The sequence below is a fragment of the Herpailurus yagouaroundi genome, unplaced genomic scaffold (assembly GCF_014898765.1).
Source record: "Herpailurus yagouaroundi ecotype Mexico unplaced genomic scaffold, PumYag 28, whole genome shotgun sequence".
Classification (NCBI taxonomy): domain Eukaryota; kingdom Metazoa; phylum Chordata; class Mammalia; order Carnivora; family Felidae; genus Herpailurus; species Herpailurus yagouaroundi.
The window spans coordinates 75409715-75433243 of NW_024412376.1; the positions used below are offsets into that span (position 1 = coordinate 75409715).

The 23529-nt window shown below is 38.2% G+C and overlaps 1 protein-coding gene across 3 annotated transcripts in view; it reads left to right on the forward strand.

Moving 5' to 3' along the window:
- Window positions 1–23529, forward strand: part of ELOVL6 (ELOVL fatty acid elongase 6) — a 148861-nt gene that overhangs the window by 2878 nt on the left and 122454 nt on the right. The window lies entirely within an intron of this gene.

Genomic DNA, 23529 nt, shown 5'->3' on the forward strand with positions numbered 1-23529 from the left:
ACCATTTCCCGCCTCTTCTTTCCATTCACTCAACAAGTACACACTGAACCAGACAGGGCCTAGCCCTCCCCGGAACTGAAAATGGCAAAAATGCGCCAAGCTGTTTTCTCCTGTTGAGTCTTGACCACGGTTTTCTTACAGCTTTTTACAAACCTTTCTAATGGCAACATCTTTCCTGGCTCTTACTTATATACATGAATATTTGCGAGTATGTCTGTGCCTCCTCTGTGCCTCATCAGCTCTTTAGGGCATGGTTCTTGTCCCATTCCACTCGTGATTATACGGAGCACGTTGAAGAGTGCTTCGTACGACGCAGATGCTGGAGAAAATGCTTATCCAGTGAGTTAAAATGATGATTGGTGCCCATTTTATTGCCAGCACTACCTGTTAATACCTGAAGCCTAACAGGTTTGGTCTTCCCACTGCATTTGAATACTGCATCCTAGTCCTATATTGGGATTTTTCCGTTCCTTTTTCTTGGTTGACCCTATGTTCTTGGCTTGCATATTGCAGTCAAAAATCCTGCTAGCTGTTACTCTTTCCTTGCACGTCTACCTGACCTTAATTGTCTTGCTATCTCCTTTTACCCCAGAGGGTGTGCATTTCTCCCAATATCATAGGGGCCCAATTTTATAAGCCCTCCTCACCAAAATCCCAACCGCAAAAATGTCTTGAACAAGGTGTGTAAGAAAATGATTTTCTTTTCATTTCCCTTGTTAATAGAAGGGAGCTCTATAACCAAGGCTTAGACCCTCTTGGGGCTAGAGGAAGTTTAGGAAACCAGAGCCTTATCTTTTCCAGGACTCAAAATGGCTTGAAATAGTTTCTGGAGGAAACACACAATGTTGTGAAACATCTACTCTCTTTTGAGCAATCATTTGCACTTGTCCTTAAAAATGTCTTAGACATAGCCTCAAACAAATCTTATTAATTTCTAGATTTAGAACTTATCTCTCAAAAATGAGCTACATGGTCTTTTGAAGAATTATGAGAAAGGCCAGGCGTGCTGTTTTGTCAGTATGCTGTCTACACTACTTAGTATTATTTAAAAGGAGCTTAAGTAATCCCTATTCATTACCTTAATACATACTAATGTTATGATCCCCTTATTTTTGGAGTGGTACTTGTATAAACACCAAACTGTTCAATTGTGGCAAGTTTATCAAGTTTATTTATTGCTGCTTTTTACAAATTATTAACCCTATAGTCATTGTCTTAAACACAGGATAAATACTATAGACCTTTTTAATTTTCTAGCAAATAGTTTCATGTATAATAAATTAGATAAGCAATTGAAATGCAAAGTAATAAATATATTTCCCTTGGAGAATCATCCTGAAACCTCATCTTGAAACTACATGTCAAGTTAAAAATACCGTGGGTAATATGATCTGGTAGATGATATTTTATTAGACGAGGTAGAGGTAGAGCAAAATGCATGCTTTTAAAAGCCTCAATAGCATTTTTGACTTCCAATTTTACACTGAAAAGCCCTGTGATTTTACAACATTGAAAAGAAAGGCATTTTGTTCCTTAATGAGATGTCTGGACTTTACCTGTTATTTTCACTAATAGCTGATTTAATTTATAAGTGCTGCTTGCAAGGAAGCGAAATCACATGGTGACTGGTAAGGCAAGGCGACATAAAAATTCATTGAGTGAGAAGGGCAGCTGGGCTCTGCCTTCTCTTTCAGCAGCCTGCCAGGTTTGTGCTAACAGCGGTGGATGTTAGTTGCTCCAGTTGTAATTGTCTGGCCAATGATGATTATCTTCTGATGTCGGCTGACACGGTGTTCACCAATAGGAAAGCAGGAGGCCTGTGCTGACTGCTGTAACATTATGGATGTGAGGTGACGTCATCACAGGCCTTGCCTAGAACCTCATGAAACCCTCCCCCGCTCCCCTTTGGCATCTTTCACACATCCAGCCTTTCACTGCTTTGTATATTTTTCTGACTTTCTCCTTTCCACTCCCCCCACGGTGGCGTTGGTTATAAGGGTTTTATTGTTTATATTTTGTGTTTTGTATTTTAGGATCTATAAGATAGTGTAGGCAATTTTAGGATTCAGTATTTAAGAAAAACTTTTTATCTACAAATTGGTTTTTACTAAGGAAAAAAAATGAGAAGAAACACTATTTAAAAGGAATTGTACATCTATACCTTCTTATATGTGAGGTTTAGAAAGTAACATGACATACAATTTATGTATTAAAGAACATAAAAATATTGTAAGCCTGTGTATGAGTATATTACTCAAAACAGCATCATGTCTGTCAAACTTCTAAAATGCAGGCATAGGATTAAGCTGTTGTTTTTTCTGTAGTGACAACTGTTCTGCATCAATCCCTAGAATCCTTGAGATGTTCTGTATTCATTTATAAGAAAAATGACTGGAGAATACTGCAGTCTACTCCCATGAAACGGGAAAGGCCAGAGTCTCATTTAATCTGCCACTACAGCAAATACAAATTTGGTCATCTATCTAGGAAAATACTATGTCCACATAATACTCCTGCTTCCTTCCACTTTGGGGAATCACAGCTCATATTAGCCTTAGGATTGAGAAGTCCTAAGTGTGAGGAATTTAGCATGTCATTCAGTAAACTTTAGAAAGCACTGGGATATTGGCCTAATATTTACTAGGTTAAGAATGAGAGGACTGAGGGTCGCCTGGGTGGCTCAGTTGGTTAACTGACTGGGGCTCAGGTCACAGTCTCACAGTTTATGGGTTCGAGCTCCGTGTCAGGCTCTGAGCTGACAGCTCGGAGCCTGGAGCCTGCAGCCTACTTCAGATTCTGTGTCTCCCTCTCACTCTGCCCCTCCCCTGCTTGCGTACTCTCTCTCTCTCCAAAATAAACATTAAAAAATATTAAAAAAAAAATGAGAAGTCTGAGAAAATGCACAGAGAAGAGAAATATGACCTACTTTACAGTGTTAGAAAGTAATGAAATATGTGGGAACTGTGATCTAAAGTTTCATGTGTCTTTTTAAAAATGTTGTATTTTCATGCAGTCTTAAACACCAAAGTGTTTTAGGATTCCCAGGGATAATGGAAATTATTTTATGATCATATTATCCATCTCTATATTAGCATTAGTTATAAATGATGTAAAATTTTTACTTAAGGCCTTTTGTTAAATTTTGTGAAGAAGGCTTGTTGCTTGTTGCTTTTGATGTTAGATGATGATAATTCTAAAGGTATCAGGATCCTATTGTCATTTACCTCCAAAGTCAACTCACTCCAGATCTAAGAGTTGCTTTGCATACTTCCTTAAAAGAAGATTCTTTCAAGTTAGACCCTGGAGAAGCTGGTGGAGGGCGGGGAAGGGTGGGTGAATACTTAGGATGGCATAAAATAAGCATCCAATCAGTCTTTAGCCAACAAAGCAAAATGGAGCGTGGTACTATTCAGTTAATTCAAGAATTCATCTTTGCTTCAATGATCTGCACATTTTAGGTCTCAGTGTTTTCTGAAATGATCTAAACATTATCTCAGTGATCCACTTATTGTTCATGTATGGACCTAGGTGAGCTGAGCTGCCCTTTATTACTAAGAAGTGGACAAAAGTCCACAAATTTTCCTTTAGCTATTTACCTTTTCTTGTTCAATGTTCTAGTCCCTACCTTCAAATCTGCCTGCCCCCATTGACTTTCTACCGGCCTTTGTTAAAAGAGCACAGGCATTTACTTAGAAAAGTTACTACCTATACCACAGATGTCATTTCTATTGATAACCTTAGAAACATCTGAACAAAAATGTAACATAGCTTTGTTGAAACGTTCAGGCTCATAACTTTGTCCTTTATCTATATTCTGATTGTGTGTGTAGACAGGCGGGTACAAATGGGTAACTTTTGGCAGTTACTCAGAGCTTAAATAGCATCCCTAATTATATGTAACTTTCAACAATTTTATTTTAGAAATAGATTAGTCCTTTTTAAAAACATTATTGCTCTATGGGGCGCCTGGGTGGCGCAGTCGGTTAAGCGTCCGACTTCAGCCAGGTCACGATCTCGCGGTCCGGGAGTTCGAGCCCCGCGTCGGGCTCTGGGCTGATGGCTCAGAGCCTGGAGCCTGTTTCCGATTCTGTGTCTCCCTCTCTCTCTGACCCTCCCCCGTTCATGCTCTGTCTCTCTCTCTGTCCCAAAAATAAAATGTTGAAAAAACATTATTGCTCTAGAGTCAAAAATGAATTTGTAGTTTTAAGCTTGTTGAGCAAAAACCATTCCAAAGCATTGGGTCCATGTGAGTTCTCTTACGTTCAGGCTTCTGTGTTTTTCCTGATTCATTTCTGTACTGAGCACTCACCGTTTTCAGTTTTAGGGTTCTTTATCCTAGTATATTGGAATGACAAATATTTTTAGGAAAAACTTCTGTTTAATCAGTCACTCACAGTGATTTTTCTAAAATTTAACTTTAAGTCTGTCTGCCCCCCCCCCCAAATGTACACGTGAAAATGATTTAAACTTTCCTGAGATAAATAAGGCATGCTGACTACAAGCAGTTTTGCTGGATGGGTACTCATACACTTTTCTAAAACCTTTATTTCCTTCAGAATTTCCCATTTTAGTATTTTTCCTTCTCAAGATTTTATAGCTAATTGCAAAATGATAAGGGGAATATCACTGATAGAATGTATTTTGGGAGAGGGGGCCTCATAGTTTTTACTTAGGTTTAGGATCACATATTTTAAGTGAAATAGGTGTAACTCCATTTTTTAAAGATAAATGTCGAATGTTTTAGCTCAACCCTTAATTTTATTAACACTCATTCTTGGAGCTAATGTTTTGGTTTTTTATTTGATCCTTTGAGTTCTAAGACTGAATTTTTGAATTGACTATCCCTTAACTCTTAAGGAACGGTATACATCTTTCTTTTAAGACTGTTGAAAAGACCCATGAAATGCATGGTTATTATGTATCTTTGTTAAGAAAATATAGGCATTTACCTACAAAAGTGCACACATACATAAAGATACTAAAGTGACTTTCAAAATATGAAACCTGATAGCCCATTATAGACCATTTCTTTTCTGTTTTTTGGTATTCGAAGAGCATCTTGCTCACCTAGACCTACTTTTAGACTTTGCTGCAAAATAGGTGCCCATTTAATTGACTTTGGCAATGTTTTTTTTTTTTTAAACTAGTTAAATAATACGATTTTAATAAGCATTTAAAAACTGCAAAAATGGAACATTTAGTACTTGGACTTACCCCAATTATTAATAAATTTTTAAAAATCTTCATATAGTTTACGATAGCCACAACCTTCAAGGTTTTCTGCCCAGTCATTCCTTCTACTCATCAGGTGTTGTTAATAAAACGTAAAAAAAAATTTAAGATCCTAGGCCCACTCTAACTGGGGTAATTGACTTTTTCAGTTGTAGTGAGTTCAGTGGAACTAAATGCTTTGAAGTTGAGAATTTTATGATCTTGTTTTAGGAGGCTCGATGGGGAAAAAAATGGCTAGATGAAAAGGGTTACTCCAGAAACCTTTTTTTTTTTTTTTTTTTAAATGCGTGAGGCTTCTATTGAAGTCTTTGGGTGTGTTAAGCATTTAAAAGCTTAACTAGCAGTGGTTATCATTACAATAAGAGGGAAGGAAGCCCAGTAAAGGGACTTTAAATATCCAGGTCTACAGTTGCCTCTCAATTTTATGACTGTTCCACAGACTGGATTTAAAGATCTTTAAAAAGTAAGATAGATTTTCTTTCTTCTCAAGTAATGATCCTAATAGGTGATACATAGTTGTTTACTAATTGCAAGTATTCTTTTAAAATGTTTTGCATATGTTAACTGTACCATCCTCCCAACCACCCTTTGATGTATTATCTTTTTGATTTTTTTTACAACAGGAAATGAGGCTCAGTGTGCTTATACAAGTTGAGATTTGCACGTAGGGTTAAAAAGAGAAGAAATGGGCTCCAGCCCCACTGAAGAGTTTGTCACCGAGGCCTCAATCATCCCCTTATTTGAACTCAATAAGTAATGCACTTGAAAACTTGCAGCACTGTAAACAGGTCAGGAACTTGTGGTTTTAGTCAATGATCTCCCAAGTGCCTCTTAGCTTCTCAATCCTGAACACATAAGGCCGGAATACGAAAGCACCTATAAATGTTGTAATGAGCATAATGAACATAAACTATGTAGATAAATAAATAATTTAATCATTAAGAAATATTTCCTGAACGTTACTTGTTCATCTAGCAACACTTTCATAAGTGGAGAAAGCCTGTCACCTTTATCGATGTTCCTATCCTAAAATAGTCCAATTTTGTCTCAAACTATGACACACAGATTTGGAACCTTTCTTATAAAGCAGGCTTTCTGTCTGATTCTCTTCCATGAGACTCATACTCTCTCAGCTTGGTTCTAGACTCTGGGAGTCTGTTTCCACCTGCCGCTGCCTCCAGCCATGCTTTCTTCCAGGCAGATTTTTGTAGCTATTGGTAAAGAGCCACCCACTGTGGACAGAGGAAGAAAAAAAAAAATGTGTGGGTCAGGGATGGCCTTATTCTTCAAGGTCAGTTCCTGCAGTGTGAAGAAGTAAAGAGTACATTTATTTGCTTTGCTTATGAGTTTTAAATTCTTTATCTCATTCTAAAGTGAGAAATATGGGAAAAAGAAATGAAATCGTTAGAAAATGTAAAGATCCAGGAAATAAAACATCTTTAATTCTTATCCAGAGGCATCCACTGTTGTTTTGCCACATTTCCTCCAGCCTTGTTGCCAAGTTTTTTACATACTTTAAATGATTCAGTACTTACCATTGGCAGACTGAGTTTCTTATTATGTGCCAGGGACTGCTGGGCGCTTATATTTACATATCATCTCATTACAAATTTTTATGTTGCTTATGTCCCTCTTTACATTATAAACATCTCACTGAAACCTCCATAAGTACATTTTCCAGTGGCAACTTAATATTTTATTGTTTGAGCTTCAGTTAATTTAGATAACCATTGCCTTATTGTTGAACATGTTAAGTTTCTAGTATTTTGCTGTTAGAACTAGTGCTCTGATTATATATTAATTTTTTTTACTTATCTGATAATTTTCTTTGTATAAATCTAAACTATAGCATCCAGGGGAATTACTCTTTTTAAGGTTCAAGATACCTAGAGCCTGGCTGATGTCTAGAAAAGTTGAATCAATTTACACTCCAGCAAGGAAGAACAGTTTTCACATCTTTCTTAGCACCGAAGATGATCACCTTTAAAAAATCTTTGATAAGTTAATATAAAATGCGATGTCCCATTGCTTTAATTTATATTTCTTTTATTTCTGTCGAGATTCAAACATTTTATTTGGGTTTATTTTCCATTTGCTTTTGTAAATTATCTGTACCAGGCCTTCCCTGGTTAACTATTGTTTGCTTACACTCGGGATATATTAAGGATATTAGCTTTTGTCCAGCATGACTACTTTGTTGTGAATAATTTCTTCTCTAGAGTGACTTCTGTGACCCTAGTACACTAAATTTCCATAGCTGGGAACAGATCTAACAACTACTTTAGTATATGAAATAGAAATGTATTTTCCATCACACTCTGAATGAAGGGAAACAACTGTGCTGATCTCTTTATAATAACCTGTAAGTCAACAGCCCCAGGGAGGAAGGGAGAGAGGAGAGAAGACTGGGAGACTGGGCTCCTGTTCAATGTGGAGAGAGAAGGAGTAGTCTCTTGGACTTCCTGCTAATTTTTGGACTCTCTTATTTGCATTTATTTTTCAGTTTTCCACAGGTGTGGTGATGAGTATCCACTGTGGTATTATAGTGTGGTGGTTAAGCACATTGACTCTGGAACCAGTGTATGTATCTGCATTCAAGCCCTAGTTTTGAACCACTTAGCAGCCGAGTGACCATCTTATTAGCAGATTAATTAGCACCTCTGCTTCAGTTCCCTCATCTCTAAATTGGGAGATGATAATAGCATTAGTATTGGGGGTGATAATGATGGAATCTACTTTAGCAGGTTGTGAGAATTAGACAATTTATTATACCTTAAGCCCTTAGAACAGTGTCCAGGACTGTATATGATATTTAGTATACCTTTATTGTTGTCTGCACCACAGACTCTATGGGATCAAAAGGGAAAAAGAAGTCATGATTAAATTCCTGTATAACTGAGGTAACCCGAAATGGCTGTGCAATCAGTCCTCCGAATATGACAAAAAAGCCCATTACCTGGGAGCCACTACCAAGGTAGAGACGTTGAGGGAAAAAAGAAGAAAAAGTATGACATCAACTTTGCTATCAAGAAATCTGTAATTTGAAAGATCCCAGCAAGAGAAAACATTGTTAATATATATGTGGTTTAAAAAAAAAGTGTGGAGGCCAACTCTACCATGAATGTTTGGAACTTTTCAGAAGCTATGCTTTATCTTCAATCACATGTAACAGTGTGAAATACAGGCAGTCCTCGTAACAGACACTGATTACGAATTTATTTCCTATAAAACACCTGAGATTATCTCATTTAATTTATTCATTGAAAGTGTGATAGTGTCTTTATTATGTTACACTAAAGGTAAAATCATTCTATATTAATAAGTGAAATGATAGTGGCTAAAAATGTTGGCATTATGAGCTTGCAAGTTTGTGCTTCAAGTAAGTCTTTTGTCCTTGCTCAATGATTTTTTTTTTTTTTTTTAATTTCAATAAGAGAAGCATGGCTGTTTGGTTTCTTAGCAAAGTAAAATAAGCGAGCATCACACATCAATTTTCTCTTATGCACCTGAATGGCAGTGAGCTTGTGGTCGAGAAACTTAAGTGGAATCCTTTCTTTAAGGTTCCCAGTTTTCTCATTCTTGAGACAAGAAAGTCCATTAGAGGTTCTCAAGGGATGTGAGGATTTTACTTCCATGTGCTTATTCCTTCCTGTCTTAGCTTCAGTTGAAGGAGGTCATTGAGAGCACATGACTGCTTCTCAACCCTAAAACTGGACCTAGGCATTTGGAGGATTCTCCTTCCCCCACCCTTGTTTTTGAGATATATGTTCTTCCCATTGTTCCCATACTAGACGCTACTTCAGGGACACAGCCTTGAGAGAGGAATGTGTTGTTGAGACCATCTGGACTGTATTTGTGACTGAACCCTGTGAAGGCCTTTATACAAACTCTTAAGATTCTGGCGGGCAGGTGTAGAGATCTTCTTGTCTTGCAGCCTCTGAAGACAAGCCTCATACATAAATCCCCTTGTTTATTAAAACTGCCACCTACCAATCTGGAGTGATCTGCCTCTTTCTTTGGTCTCCATGCATAGAGGACCAGTTTGGAATTTCACCCGGAGAATTCCTGCAGTCACAAACCAACAGCTCCCCATCCAGGCCTGGAGTTCGCATTTGCAGTGGGCAGCTTATATACCTCTCTTTGTGATGGCAGCACAGGTAAAGTGTGCCGTGCTGTTAGAGGGGTTTTATAACTAACCTCTAAGGTAATGATACTTAAGTTATAAGTGGACTGTCCCCCTGGGCCCCTGTCAACTATAGAGACTTATTCTTCTTTCAGACCTAGTGTTGTAGATTCTTGGAATTTGTGGTTTTGACAGTAGCAGTTATACGTGGAGAATGACCCAAGGGCCCAGGAAATGAAGCAAGTTTTAAAAACTTTTCTGGGGTGGCTCAGTCGGTTAAGCGTCCGACTTCGGCTCAGGTCACGATCTCACAGTTCGTGAGTTTGAGCCCCGCATCAGGCTCTGTGCTGACAGCTGGGAGCCTGGAGCCCGCTTTGGATTCTGTGTCTCCCTCTCTCTCTCTATCCTTCCCCAGCTCATGCTCGCACTCTGTCTCTGTCAAAAATAAATAAACTTAAAAAAAAAATTAAAAAAAAAAAAACTTTTCTGGGGTCAAATTTGAGAAGCATTTGTTTGTCAGAGCAGTTATGCTGTGCTCTCTCTTATTGTCCTGTAGGTAGGAATTCTCATGAAGAGTAGATACTATGTGGTCATGAAAAATGGCCCCACAAAGGAGTATAACACTTTGTACAGACATGAAAGTTAAGAGTAAGAGGTCTAGTAACATCATGATGCTTAATCTGAAAAAATAAATGGTTGTATGGAATTTTCTAGATTAAAGGAGTATTCTTCAAACTTTTTTGCGTACATCCCTCTAAAAGAAGTTTCAAAAATGATGTACTGCCTGACACATTTACATTTTTTCATTATAAGTTGAATTAAATTCTTAATAGAGATAGAATAAATAAGATGAGGATTAGCTAGTTAGAATAAATATTTTCTGATGTGCTGACAGGGTTACCTACTTTATTGAATAATGCACAGTGAATCTGAAATCACATAAACATTTTTCTAGATGGTTTCATTCAGTTGATGGCTCCAAAAAACATGTCATTCCACAAAGAAAGAATCAATGGCACTAACCATTATTGTTGCTGGTTGTTCTGAATTCAGAACATTTCAATGTTCATTATGTAAAGGTTCTAAACAGAAGGGGAAAAACGGATATTATCTTTCTGCCTCATATCATTGTTCATTTTTACTTTTTGGGGGGGAGCTAGAAGGAAAGACCTAGGTAGCTTATCAAGTATCTTTTTAACTATGTTTTCTTGACTGCAGAAAAGGTTATAGATAGCATTCCCACATGTGTTGTGGTCATTAAGACTAACTGGGGAAAGCAATTTCTTCTTAACTTGGTCATCCACTGTCAGAACCTGAGGACTTTCTTAAGAAGCCCCCTTCAGTCCATTCCACTTGGGGTGGCTCTGATTGTTGAAGGCTGTTCTACATATTGACCTGAAAGTTGTGTCCCTCCGTTATGCTTCTATTAGCCCTAGTGCTGACCCTACCTGTATTTATTTTTTTTTTTTTAATTTTTTTTTTCAACGTTTATTTATTTTTGGGACAGAGAGAGACAGAGCATGAACGGGCAAGGGGCAGAGAGAGAGGGAGACACAGAATCAGAAACAGGCTCCAGGCTCTGAGCCATCAGCCCAGAGCCCGACGCGGGGCTCGAACTCACGGACCGTTGAGATCGTGACCTGGTTGAAGTCGGACGCTTAACCGACTGCGCCACCCAGGCGCCCCTACCCTACCTGTATTTAATAACCAAGTCCACATGACCATGGTGTATGCATTTGAAAATTGCTATTACTTCCTCTCTAGACTTTCTTTTCTAAGCCAATTCTCACATCATTTGCAGTCCACTCATAATCCACATGGATACTTCTGAGAAATCAAAAATTAAGACTCGCACACTTTTGGTTTGGACAATTGTGACCGACCAGTAGACTGCTAATAAATTTATTAAAATTGGGTACATATACATTAACATGAGCAAGTCTGTAATAGAGAATAATGGTGGAGGAAGAGGGAATTATAATTCTAATCCACTAGAATCCTTGTGGTCCTTTGGAACATTACAAAGCTTCTGTTTTTTATATGGCATTCTGGAGATTTTAAGGATTCTTATCAGAAAACCACCAGGGTTATCTTGAGTTGTGGTGGTTTTTGATTACTGCCCATACATTCACAGAAATACTTTTGCAGAAATACTTTTTTGAACCTATACGTTGTGATTGTTGATATTGTTTGTGATTGCATCGTTTTGGTTGGTACTTGGTTCTTCTCTAATTCTTTGTAATAATTGAGTTGTTTTTCTACTGAAGAGGGTAGTTTGGGGTAAAAAAAAGTTTGAGAACCATGCTGTGTCCTTGATCCTTAAGCAGGTATTTGGGCCAGACTCATTTGGAGGAGGTTGTTTCTCTTCAGAATACACATGTGTAGGCTTCATGTCAGGGATTCAGAATGAGTAGGTCTGTGGAGGGGCCCAGGTACTGTGAAAAGACTCCCCAGGTAATTCTTACAATTGCCTTAGCGAGTACTGCTCTGGATGATGCTGACTCCATCCTACATTCTTTGGGTTTGTCTTCTCAGACCATTGATTTCACAAACTGAACTTCTTCAGTTCCCCTGCTCTACTTCCTTTGTTACCTCCCTTGGGACAGGATGTCACTGTTCAACACCATTGTTTCCCTCCCCCCAAGCCCTGTGTGGTCTGGCTCTTGGTTCCATTGCTCTTAGTTCACTGCCATGGCCACTATTCCTTCAGACCTCCACGTTATTTTTTGTTCCCTTACTCTATTCTCTTAGTCTTTCAAGACTAAGTTGCAGATCCCATCCTCTCCTGTGGTACAAACCTTCAGTGGTTTCCCATGGTCTGTATGACAACTCCACATTGTTTCGATCGGTTTGAAAAGACATTCAAATATGGGTCCAAATCACCTTCCTTCAAATGCAAATTAAAAATCATTGGTCTTCCCCACCCATCAGAATCCATTGGGTCTTCCTTTGTGGTTTTCTGGCATTTGACTCATAAATAGATTAGTATTTTTTCTTCTACTTTGAAATCCATGCCTATCACAGAATTTGGCATATAGTTGTAGTCTGTGTGTTGAGGAGACGAATGCATATATGTATGGATCCTCAAGCCTGTTCATTCACATTCAAATGTATCTGATTTATTATCCAGTACACTTTATATTGTCCTTAAGTGAATTCTGGGACACTGTCCAGTGCGATATTGAAACAATAATAAAAATACTTATTCATCTGATTTTATTTTTAAGAAAAAAAGGTATTAATTTATCATGACCAATTCTTAGTGAAACTGTGCTAATTGTTGGGGATTATTAGTTCTTTACTAGGCACTCAAACTATCTACTCTAATCAGAAAGAAGTCCAAAGACTTACCTACAATGAGGGGTGGGTGGGACTGTATGCGCAAGGAACAAAGATCAGGAAGAAAATAATACAAAATGATTAAAGGTAATTGTTTGTATAAAGATGGTAAAGTGGTGGTTATTTCTCCTTTTGCTCTTCCAGTTTTCTATAATCTTTTTAATATTCTGAATACACAAGGGTGGTGGGGATTTTTTTAAGCTTATTTACTTATTTTGAGAGACCGAAGGAGAGAGAGAGAGCATGAGCAGGGAAGGGTAGAGAAGGGGGAGTGGGGATAGAGAGAATCCCAAGCAGTCTCCACACTGTCAGCACAGAGCCTGAAGCGGGGCTCAGACTCATGAACCGTGAGGTCATGGCCTGAGTTGAAACCAAGAATGACGCTTAACAGACTGAGCCGCCCCGGCCCCCCTCTGGGTAGTGTGATTATGCCTGTGGTCTTACTCCCATTTTTCTGCATTAACTGTAGAGTATTTACTATTTTATAATAGGACTATCATTTTACAAAGATGTATTTAGTATTAGGTAACAAACACTTCCTTAAAAACTAATGCATTTTTTAATAAATATTTCAAAAAGCAGTACAGTTAAACATAAACACAATTTGTAAGGACACTGAACTGCACAATCTTACTTGAAATAAATACACTTTCTCAGATTAAGCTAGAGGTGAGCCATCCTATTGATGTCACAATAAATTTCCTTCTCTTTCTCCAATTGTAAATTATTAAGTTCGATTAGTTTTAGTCAGAAGGGGTAATACATCTTTTTTTTTTTTAATTTTTTTTTCAACGTTTATTTATTTTTGGGACAGAGAGAGACAGAGTATGAACGGGGGAGGGGCAGAGAGAGAGAGGGAGACACAGAATCGGAAACAGGCTCCAGGCTCTGAGCCATCAGCCCAGAGCCTGACGCGGGGCTCAAACTCACGGACCGCGAGATCGTGACCTGGCTGAAGTCGGACGCTTAACCGACTGCGCCACCCAGGCGCCCCCGAAGGGGTAATACATCTTTAAGCAGGGGTTGGGGAGTTGATAAAAGGCATTAGTTTCACTTTAACATTACAACTTTTATGCATGGGCTTCAGGAAGGTATCTAATAGGGCAAAGGTTCCCCAGGGACAATAGTCCTCTAATCTAATAGAGATAAAAGATTAAACATAAACCTGTCCCCAGAGAGAAAAAAATGAATACGATAATTGGCTTAGGGACCTTGTGGCACCTGGAAACAGATGCTGCACACACACCTGGAATACATCATTAACAAATATATCCAGAATTGCAGAATTCCTGGAAGATTGTATTTCATTTAAAGGCGCTAGAAGGATTTTGTTAGTCTGAAATGAAGGTTTTAAGGGTGAGTCTAGTGCACAGGCCAAGGCTCTGTGGGTCCAGAGAACCTGGTGTGGCTTTATCTGGTGAGAAGTTCTAGGGATGAGGTTAGCAAGACTGTGACAGCTTTTTCAAAGGACTGCTTTGTAGAGGAGATCTTATCAGTCCTGGCATTGCTTTGAATCCTTGCTTCTTTTGGACTTCCTCTTATAAAAAGATCGGTGATTGCCATTTGAATAAAGGAAAAGTAGTCTTTTGTGTTTTTTTTGTTTTTTTTTTTTTTGTTTGTTTGTTTTTTAGGTTACCTGTATTTAGCAAGACCTGCCATTCATTCCACACTAGTCTTTTCCTCTCCATTGTCTCGACCAACAAACAAAAGGCCACGGGAGAGGGGACAGGGAGGTTAGAGGAGAATGGTTGCAAATCATATGGGCTATGGTTTTTAAAAATCTCTGTAAATGATTTGATCTTTTTATTTTATCATTTCTATAAATTTAGAAAAAGTTTTGCTCATAAGTTATAGATAACTTAAATATTCTTTCTGGGGGTGCCTGGGTGGCTCAGTCAGTTAAGCGTCCGACTTCGGCTCAGGTCATGATCTCACAGTTCGTGAGTTTGAGCCCCATGTCGGGCTCTGTGCTGACAGCTCAGAGCCTGGAGCCTGCTTTGGATTCTATGTCTCCTTCTCTCTCTGCCCCTCCCCTGCTCGCCCTCTGTCTCTCTCTCAAAAATAATAAACATTTAAAAAAATATATTCTTTCCAGATGTAAGAAAACAAACTATAGGTAGAAATATCCTACAGGAGCAAAAAAAGAATACTAAGGAAAATATTGGATACTTACTATGTGTTAGGTATATTAGACTTGATTATTTTTAAGAGTGTTATTTCCCAAAAGATATTTTTTTTGAAGTAAATTTAAAAATTTAATCTGCTGAACATTTGTGACTTTCTTCTGTAACCTGAGAATAAAAGGTATATTTATCTCTTCTCAGGTAATTAAAAAAATTTTTTTAATGTTGATTTATTTTTAAGAGAGACAGGGGAGAGGGGCAGAGACAGACACACAGAATGTGAAGCAGTCTCCAGGCTCTGAGCTGTCAGCACAGAACCCAACGTGGGGCTCCAACCCACAAACCCCAGAGATTATGACCTGAGCCAAAGTTGGACACTCAACCCAGTAAGCCACCCAGGTGCCCCTCAGGTAATTTTTTTTGAAGGAAGCTTTCTCCTATTATAGAAATGTATTTTGGGGGGTGCCTGGGTGGCTCAGTCAGTTGAGCGATGGACTTCAGCTCAGGTCATGACCTCACCGTTTGTGAGTTTGAGCCCCGTGTCGGGCTCTGTGCTGACAGCTCAGAGCCTGGAGCCTGCTTCAGATTCTGTGTCTCCCTCTCTCTCTGCCCCTCCCCTGCTCATGCTCTGTCTCTCTCTGTCTCAGAAATAAATAAACATTAAAAAAAAAAAAAAAAAAAGAAAGAAATGTATTTTTTTTTAAATTTTGGAAACCACCCCAAAAGAAAGCATACGTAGTTTCATAGTCCAGAACAACATGTTTATATCAGTCTAATATCAAAATTACAATATACTAAGCATAAAATGTTGTGACTTACACAATCTCTGTGGATATGTAGATGCAGTTCCTGCCAGGAGAGAGTAAGGTCCATATGATTGTATTTGATTTTTTAAAACATCAAGACAAAAAGTTAAATATTATAAACTTTTGATAAGCTTAAAACATTCAGACAAATTTCCACATACTATAAATGCTTGATAAATATTTACATTTATTTTGAAAATAAGCTTAAATTGTAGTACTATATAATATGAATATTGTGGTGATTTTAAAAATAAACCCTTACTACTAGTTGAGCTTTTTTTTTTTTAATCAAGCAAATGTTGATGCTAATCTCTCTCTCTCTCTCTCTCTCTCTCTCTTTTTTTTTTTTTTTTCTTTTCGATGCTAATCTCTTCTTTAGTTCTGCTATGACAAGAAGTGGTCAGTGATGTAACTGATGGCTGGGCTCAGATTGTAAATGTTATTTCATGTGAATAATTCAGGCAAACCAGACAGTTGTTTTTTTTTGAACTGGCATTACATAGATGAAATAATACTCACAATGGAAAACTACATGGAACAAAAAAACAAAAAAAAAAAGATTACCATGGTTTTGAGAATTATATCATGGCTAAAGAATAGCCATGTTTGGCCTCACAGATCTAAGAGTTCCTCATCTGACTACTAAACTTTCTGTGGAGAATATTTCTTCCCCACAAAGCATTTGGTGTCCAGAAGTTCCTTTTTTTCTCAGTAATGCTGGAGGGAGAAGGTATAGGGACTCTGAAGCTGGTACTCACAGTGGTGTACAGAAAATAACAAAACACGGTGTAGCTGAATGGCCTTTCCAGGATGAGATTTTACTCAGTGGAAAGAATGCACAGGCCTTTTTTTTGTTTGTTTATAGTTTGTCATATCTAGACACACTGTAATAGATCTAAGCTGTTTTCATTGGGTAGCTACAGCATAACAGCTCCAATGTCTGCTTTATATGCAAAGTCAAGGGCATTTGGAATATAGCAGTTTCCCCAAGTAGCCTATAAATTTTGTTCATTGATCTGGGGCCAGACCATCAATAGCTTGCCAGTTGTCTTCAGTAGTTAACTTAAATTGTTTTTCGTGTGGAAATGAAAAGTAATGCTCGTGTTTTCTCAGGAGTTCAGCTGAGTTTAAAGGTTTAGTATTTCCCAAAAAATAAATAAATAAATAAAATACAGGTTTAGTATTTCTACCCCCTTTTCTGAAATTTATGTGTATATTGTTTTGCTTCATCAATTAAATTATATGCACCTAGAGGTCAGGAATTATTGAGATTTACATATAATCTTTGTTTTTTCCTGAAGATTTTACTTATGTAGAGAATATTAGGATTCATTTTGATAATGCAAAAATATGTATTGTCACAGAAATATTTTAAAAGCAATAAACTTCATTCAGTTGTGATTTCTTCTTTCAGTGGATAGGCCTGGACTAAGTAAGTTTAAGTAACATTGTAGAAAATGTAGGAAACCACAAATAAGCAAAAATAAGAAAATAAATGTTACCTTGAGATAAACACTAACATTTTGGTGCTAATTTTTTTAAAACTTTCTTCCACTTGTTCTATTTCTCTTTTTAACAAAAAACATAATCATAGAATTCATACCATGTTTTTCTATAACCTGACATTTTTCTTAATATAGAATGGAAATTTTTCTGTGTTGTTAAGTATTTCCCTCACCAAACTGTAAATGGGAGAATTATGTTTCTTCATTGTGATGTTCCAGCTACCATGTGAAAAGTTAGAGAACACATGTCACTCTTTTCAGTCGGTGTATTATTTGTTTTGTTATTTTTAGAAGGAAAAACTAGTAGCTTTAAAAGTGCAAAAAGAATACATTGAATAATAGTACTAAAATGGTTTTAAATTTGATCAGTGGAATAAAAATACTATACGTTTCAGATTATTTCCTTCCATGGGTTATGTCCTCTTTGGATAATAATCCTCAGTTTGCTATGTAGTATATACCCGCCAATCAAGGAACTATGTTGAGATGCTTTCAAATGCAAATAACAGAACATAATTAACTGTGGCTTCAAACATAAAACATTTAACTATTTCATATAAGAATAAGTATGATTGGGAGCCTCTGCAGTTGCTTAGTGGTTTAATAATGTCATCAATGTTCCAGGTCCTGTGGGAGTTTTTGTCTTGCCACCCTTAACGTATCAGCACTGTTTTCTTTGTGGCCACAGATGGCTGCCATATCCTCAAGCATCTGTCCTCACTCCAGCTTTCCAAGCAGAAGAGAAAGGAGGCAGCAAAGTGCCTTCTCTTAGTTTTCTTCTTTGTTAAGGAGAAGCCTCCCAGACAACTTATTCTCAATAAGCTTATATAAGAATTTGCTATAGCAACATCCCATTGGCCAGGCCTGGGTCACATGCCTCACTCTTGGCTCATTCACTGGCAAAGAGGACTGTGATTGTTTTGCCCACCCTTAGACTGCTGACAAAGAAACTAATTGCCTTGAGATGCTCGTATCAGTTTTGCTTTGTCTCAGGGCTGGGCACATTGCATTCCAAAAAATATTGGTTTAAGTTTTCTGTTAGCAAAGGAGGAAACTGGGTTGGCTGTTCCATTATCCTCCACTGTGCCTATTACAAAAACATATAGAAGACAGAAACGATTTAAGGCTTCAATAAAACTCATTTTGGTACTTTTTACATGACTCCTTACAAACAGAATGGTCTTATTAAAAAGTGTATGCTTTGACTTATTCATGGTGATGTTAAATGTAAATGTATCATGTGAATTACTCCTTGATCCCTAAAGATAGAGATTGAAATTCAAATCTTCTAATGGAAGCATAAGAATAATTTCCAAACAAAGTACCAACAAATGATTATGAAAGAATAGTTCTGCACGTTACCTGACATGTGGGAGTCCTAAAACTTGACCCAACATTGACAAAATACTGGGATCATTGATATCCATGTGTGTCAGTCATCTTCAGATACTCAGTATGTAAACTCAATGCTTGTCTTACCTAACCATCCAAAGCAAGGCACTGCTTTGGAAAAAGTAGTGGTTACTGTCTCTGTTGGATCAAATAGCATATGCTGGAAATAGTAACATTGTGTAGAGAGATGGTATAGTCTGACTCTAGGACCGGACTGGATTTGAGTCCTTCCTTGTTCAGCTCTCGCTGAGCTCTTCCTTGTTCTCGCTATACAGTGTTGAGAGGTTATATATCTTCTCTAAACCTTAGTTTCCTTATTTTTGAAATGTGGCTCAGCCGGTTAAGCGTCTGAATCTTGATTCTGGTGCAGGTCATGGTGTCATTGTTCTTGAGATCAAATCCCATTTCAGTTTTTGCACTGACAACAGTGGGGTCTACTTAGGACACTCTCTCCCTCTCTCTCTGCCCCTCCCTGTTCATGCTTTCTCTCTTTCTCTCTCTCTCTCAAAATTTAAAACAAAACAAAACAAAACCTAAAATGTGGCAAATAATACCGATCGGATAGAGTTGTTGCATTGATTAAATGAATTAATGCATGTAAAGCATTCATTAACAGCATATAAGTTTTAGTTATCCTGTTATCATTGAAAGTTAAATGTGTTGGTATTTAACATTTTATATAGTATATTCACATTATCTCATGGTCCACTCACTGCAACCCTGAGAGCTAGAAATTTTCATCCCCTTTCTGTCCCCATGCAAGAGCATTATACTTTTATATCCCAATCATGTATGAGCCCAACAATGACTATTTCTTTTTAGTTTGTTAATTATAAATTTTACTTTGAGTGTCTGCAGAAATTAAAAAATACCTGGAATTTACACATTCTTAGATTATATGATCCATAAGATCACATCAGGAAGTATGGAGAAGAGAAAGGAATGACTGGTTAATAGATGACAAGTATCCTAGGTGTTAACTGCACTCAGTAGAAGTAGTTATGTTTATTCACTGCATTAAATTTTTGGGATTGATTTAAGTGCATAGATATGCCAACTCTAGGGTAAGAGTAAAAATATAGGTAAAGGGGACTGTGCTCTATTTTTTTTTAAGTTTATTTATTTGAGAGAGACAGGCAGCCTAAGTGGGGGAGGGGCAGAGAGAGAGAGAGAGAGAGAGAGAGAGAGAGAGAGAGAATTACAAACAGGATCCGTGCTGCCAAGCACAGAGCCTGATGCAGGGGTTGAACTCACAAACTGTGAGATCATGACCTGAGCCGAAACCAAGAGTCAGATGCTTAACTGCCACCCAGGTGCCCCATCTGGTGCTTTAAATCTATTCTGTACCTGTAGATTTTGCACCTGTGACAGATGTAATATAGAGGAAGCAAATCCGGTCTGGTGAACATGTGTTGACAGTAGGAGTATCCATCTTCGTGCAGGAAAGATAGAAAACTCTCAGTTAAGTGCAGTCTGATTCAGTAAGGCCACACGCAAAAAGAGATGCCATCTGAACTCTTAATTTTTTCTTTTGATTCATGTTCAAGAGGAACAGCATTCTTCATTATGAAGATATGTATTTAAAATGGCTGCATGGGGGGGGTGCATGGGTGGCTCAGTTGGTTAAGCATCTAACTTAGGCTCCTGTCATGATCTCACTTTGTGAGTTCAAGCCCCATGTGGGGCTCTGTGCTGACAGCTCAGAGCCTGGAGCCTGCTTTGGATTCTGTGTCTCCCTCTCTCTCTCTGCCCCTCCCCTACTTGTGTCTCTGTCTCTCAAAAATAAATAAAAGTTAAAAAACTTTTTAAATGGCTGAATGGCTTTATATCCCAATATTTGATTTTTTTTTTTTTTTTTTTTTTTAACCATGCATCGAAGGCAATGTCATTTTACTTTACGCTTTTTATAGTTCAGGACGTTGTTTTGGCATAATGCAGCCATAGGTGGAGTGACATGGACTATTTAATAAATAACAGGGTAAATTACATTAGATGGCCTCCTGCAAACCTAGAAATCAAGTGAAGAATCCTTTCTCATCGGGTCTAATAAAGTTTTAAATGATGGTCAGGAGTCTTTTGAAATGTTTTAGATGTGGATGTTCTAGGATGAGAAAATAAAGGGGGTTGGGGATATCATTAGGGGCATTAACATAACTCAGAGCAGTTACTGCCATCCTGGGACTGGTGCTCAGAGAGCGAATTGGTCTGCTGGGATCACATTCTGCCTGCTTCTATTACTGCCTGCTTCTGGGCCTTGATAGCCTGAGTTACATTTCCCTGTTTGTGTTCATTCTCACGCTTGACTAAGTCACACCCAACAATTTATGTTGTCTAGGCGGAGAAGCAGGTCAGTGGTGCTATTTGAATACACAGATAAGCTGATAAAATCAATGGATGAAATAGTATGCTATTATGGTGATGCATTGTGTGCTTTCTGTACTTCTTAAACAGACCTGTAGGTTTACTCAGCACAGGGCTGATTGGAAGGTTGAACATATGCATTGTGCAAAGTCAGTGTGACAGCAGATTTTGCTTTTCTTCTGTACTTAGAACCTGAACAAAAGCAGGTTTGGGAGATCTGGGAGTATTGCTGCTTTTTATGGTTTTCACTGCACTATATAGCATAGGCTCAGACATAAAGGCCCCATACTCCAGGGGACATATGCTCATTGTTTCACTGTATTCAGACTCAAACCCCTTGGCAGAAATCCACAATATTTAAAAAAAAAAAAAAAAAAAAAAAAATCGGTGAGAATTTTAAATACATTGGGATAACACAAATGTTTATTTTTGCAAGCATTTATTTTACACTAAGCAAAGTCTGATCACATTTCTTAAGAAGGAGATAATCACTCACGTAAGTAACTAGTATCAAGTATGGATTATATTCTAGAAAGCTCTTCCTTCCCAGGGTCTAATTTATTGCCTAGATGGATTAGTACTCTCTGTTTCTAATCCGTGTTCTTGTCAGAGGTAGTTGATTCTCATTCCTTACGGTAGTTATGTTCTATAAAGTCTCTGGGAACACTTAGCAAATTCCGAAACACTGCTCACAAAGGAAGTAACACTGTTAGGTCCTGCAAGCCGTTGGTCGTAACAATTTTGTCAACTGACCAATGTTTTATGTGTGCTTCTGTTTCAAGATACTTTATACTTAACATGTACTGTCGATTCTTTAATATTAAACTCCCAGCCAATAGCCTCAGAACTCACGCCTGCAGGAAGCTTATCTAACACACATATTTCTCCGTAAGGCACATCACAGCCTTCTTGCACTTAGGAACACTGGGCAGCATTTTAGCTATCATCACAAAGTATGCCTTTAAAGCTGGAGATTTAAAGTTTTATTAAAGGAGATAAGAATTAGGTCAAAAAAAATTGCTGTGGTCTCTGAAGAGAGAATCAGGCGAGAATATTGGAAAAGGGTGGAAAACTGCAAACACACACATACACAGGGAAGCCTTTGCCACTGCACTTATGGATATGGAAGGTGATTGAAGTGTTTGCTGGAAGTTGTAATGTTTGTTTAAAGATCTCTTTTGGGCATGTAATGAGGATATTAGCTAGCAGTGATTGAGAGCTTACCCTGAGCCTACGAAGGACTTTCTGAACATTGACTCACTAACCCTCCATTTTATAGAATATGCTGTGTGAGGGCATGTTTTGCAACTGAGAAACCTTAGGCACAGAGAAGATAAGTAACTTGCAAAAGAACACAGAGCTAGTAACCAGAAGAGATGGGCAGTTTTCGAAGAAGTTCTGATTGTATCTTTTAAACTGGACTTTAAAAAAAAAAAAAAAAAAGATTTGCTTTCTTTTTTGTTTGTTTGTTTGTTTGTTTGTTTTGAGAGAGAGAGAGAGAGAGAGAGAGAGAGAGAGAGAGAGTGAATTCCAAGCAGGCTCTATGCTGAGTGCAGACCCCGATGTGGGGCTTGAACTCACAAACTGTTTGATCGTGACCTGAGCCGAAACCAAGAGCCAGACACTCAACCAACTGAACCACCCAGGGCCCCGAATTAGACTCTTATTCTACTGATTTATAGCAATACAGGGCTCATAGAACAAGTTAAAAAATACAGCCAGAAAATGCTGATTCATTCTTGAAAACTTAATTTTTTTTCTTTGAGTAATCTCTTTTATGTTCACTTACATTCTGAGCTCTATTCATAAAGTGATACGAAGGCAAATTTCTATAAAAACATTAATCTTAATTAGTAAACACTCCCTAATCAGGTCTTCCAATTGGAATCAAGCACTAAATCTAAAATTTGTACCAAAGATACAAGAAAGGAGGGTGCCTGGGTGGCCCAGTCAGCTAAGCGTCCGACTTTGGCTCAGGTCATGATCTCGTGGCTTGTGAGATCAAGTCCCACATGGGACTCTCTGCTGTCGTTGCAGAGCCCGCTTCAGATCCCCTGTCTCCCTCTCTTTCTGCCCCTTCCCCACTCACACTCTCTCCCTCAAAAATAAATACACATTAAAAAAAAAAAAAATACAAGGCGTCGCTTGGGTGGCTCAGTTGCTTAAGCGTCTGACTTCCACTCGGGTCATGATTTCACGGCTTGAGAGTTTGAGCCCCGTGTTGGGCTCTGTGCTGACAGCTCAGAGCCTGAGCCTGGAGCCTGCTTCAGACTCTGTGTCTCTTCCTCTTTCTGCCCCTCCCCTACCTGTGCTTTGCCTTTCTGTCTCTCTCTCAAAAATAAATAAACATTAAAAAAAAAAAATACAAGAAAGGACTTCTTTAATTGCCATGACACTTGTCAGCACCTAAATAAAGGCCTCAAAAAGTTTTATATACAAACAATAGGAACAGCCTTAAACTTTGACATAGGCATTCTGTTCTGATGCCTCTAAAGAAATAAGAACTCTAGGGGCGCCTGGGTGGCGCAGTCGGTTGAGCGTCCGACTTCAGCCAGGTCACGATCTCGCGGTCCGTGAGTTCGAGCCCCGCGTCGGGCTCTGGGCTGATGGCTCAGAGCCTGGAGCCTGTTTCCGATTCTGTGTCTCCC